Genomic DNA, 2,910 nt, shown 5'->3' with positions numbered 1-2,910 from the left:
ACCATTTCTAGCGATTTTTGCGCTCTGCTTGCTCCATGGAGCTAGAAAACGAATGCGACCATAGATGAAGGATGTAAAACTTGTGTAAACAGTACAATTAAATAACACGGTTTAAACTCCTTAAGGATTGAGAAATGAGAATTAACAATAAAGAATTAAGAATAAAAAACTTGAGTAACGTAAAAGTTAGTAATCAAAGCTTTTAATGACGTTTTGGTGTACTGAATCTCTTCACTAATCGTAGTATTAGTTCAGAGTTCAACTTTTATTAAACTAACTAACGGAAAAAATGTCCAGATTTTTATATTATTCAGCTGCAGTTTTTAAAGTAAAACCTCGCTCAAAATTTTAAGTATTTACGCAGACAATAATATACAACGTTTTATAAACTACAGATTAAAATAAACATGAAAACTGAAATTAAAACCAACACGAAGGGAATTGACACATTTATATATAGCAATAAAACATTTGAGCTGGATGCTTCAACGGAAAATTAATAATTCGATATTTTGCCAACCCGAACACAATAATTATATTATAGAAATAAGCAACGTTATCCGATTACATTCATTCCTAACTGTAATTATTTTCAGATTATTTGTTCAGCGCAAGTTATCCCATTTACATTCCCGGAAAATTGCTATTTGTACATGTTCTCGTTATTAAAAATATACAATCCCCATTCATTTCAATCGTCCTTTTATAATAACCCAAAAAAAAAACACTTCCTAGCTATGAGTGACGCCCTGTTTATTGAAAATGGACAGCACCATAATTGTCGTTAAATTGCAAATTGGGATTTGCACATTAAAAGGCTATTATTATTTTTTTTTCAAATGGCGCAAAGGAATATTTTTGCAATTAATTGACGTAATAGTAAATTTTAGTGAGTTGTCGTTAAAAACAAAATAGGTTAGACCACGTGTGAATCCTACACAATTTTCGTTTTTTTAATGGTGTACGTTTTCAATCAGATTTCAATACACAGTATTAATATTAGAAAAACAGTTTAATAAAAGCTGAAAAAATTACATCTCATTCTCATTCGTCCTATAAACTTCGCGGATCAGCTGCTAATTCTGAAAATGTCAGGTTTCACTATAAAAAACAGTACATTTTTCAAGATATGTGACAAGAGAAGAATTTTCTTAATGAGAATTTCAGCTTCCTACCTCTCTTTCTTGAGATAGGGGAAGGAAATGAATTAAATTTAGTTAAAATCAAAATACATTTACATTTTCCATTATGGATCTTCAATCTTAATATTGAGGTTTTGATCTCACTTTGTTAAAACAGGATTAATTTGTCAATAAACTTCAGTTGAGTTCATTAAACACTAAAGTAAATCTTTGCTTGGACGTGGAAAAAATGTATGGTGGGTAGATTCTTGGGATGTGGTCCAGGTAAAAGAGTATAAGAGAAATTGTGGAACCCAGCTCAAATTTTGGTCAAAAACAACCCAACATTTTCAGGAGAAGAGTTTAACAATGTGTAGAAATAATTGCCTAAAGTTTTCAAGAAAAGAACAGAAGAATGTGTTAAAATCGAAAATGTCAAATTTCCGGTAAATTACCAGAAATTTTGGAAAAACTGAAAATGTAATAATTAACAAAAATATATTAGAAGTTTACGGTACTTTTAATAATAAATTTAAATGTTTTGAGTCTCATTAAAATGACAAGTTTCACAATGAGATAAACAAATTTGACCATGGTAATGACAAGTTTGACAGTTACACAACCTTTCAGGAAAAATGTTCAGTATTAGGAAAAAATTGTATTTAGGCATGAGGTAATTCTCCGGTAAATTTTCAAGAATGACATTTTTTTCCGCCTTGAAAATTACCGTCTTTACATCATTGGTTAAAATGATTGAGCTGGCTAAGTGCTCCAAATTTTCACTAGAAGACTAGAAGAATTACTAGATTGCTATTATACTTATTACTAGAAGAAGCGTTTGTGCCTGCTAATTGTCTAAATTTTTCTTTAAAAGAGTAGAAGAATATGTGGAAATGATTAAGCTGGCTAAGTGCGCAAAATTTTCAAGAGAAGAGTAGCGGAATGTGTTGAAATGATTGTGCTGGTAAATTGCCTAAAATTTTGTGAACTGACCGGAAGTCATTGGACTAGGTTTATCTCAATTTACAAAAAAATGTCGAATATTTCGAAAACAACGTGGCCACAACTGTCAGAGCGTTAGTTTCAAATTAACTGTTATTTTTGTTTTTTAAACACCTTGTATATGTTTTCTCTTCTTTCAGTTAGCCCGAGATGAAAGAACAGTTCAAAATTAACAGTTTGACTTTTTTACAGCTTCTAAGATCCAAAATATAGGCTAGATACGGAATTTTCAAAGTTTTCATAAATAACTTAAATATCAAAGTATACTGATAAGAAACCGTTTAAAAATTCTTTATTTTGAAAGTATATACAGGGTGGAGAGTTTACAATTTCAAAGGTAACTTTGTTAAACTTGTAGTCTGACCGCAAATGTTTAAAAAGAATTGGATGTATGTATGGTTCTGTAAAAGTCCAGAAAATCCCATTTCAATACAAGGTGTTACATAATTATCTGGCCCAAGTCTAATTTTTGCACAAGCGTATTTTCGAAAGAGCTTTTGTAGCACATGGGTTTATTGGCCATAACAGGGAAAACCTTACTTACCATAAAATTTTGTCAACAATTACCATCTCCACTATGCATAGTATTTACTAAAAATGTATATTTGTTGTTGAATCCATTATTTTTAGATTCTAATTAGCCAAACTTTCAGATTATTTGAACCTAATTATAGAGAGAAGCATAATTATCTAACAACAAAATTGAAACAAAACAGTATCAAAATTTGTACTACTATTACTTAATATAAAATAATAATTGTTTGTATTGCAATAAAATACGCAAATG

The sequence above is a fragment of the Ips typographus genome, linkage group LG1 (genome assembly GCF_016097725.1).
Source record: "Ips typographus isolate SLU linkage group LG1, UJ_Ityp_2.0, whole genome shotgun sequence".
Classification (NCBI taxonomy): Eukaryota; Metazoa; Arthropoda; class Insecta; order Coleoptera; family Curculionidae; genus Ips; species Ips typographus.
This window is presented reverse-complemented; position numbering follows the sequence as displayed.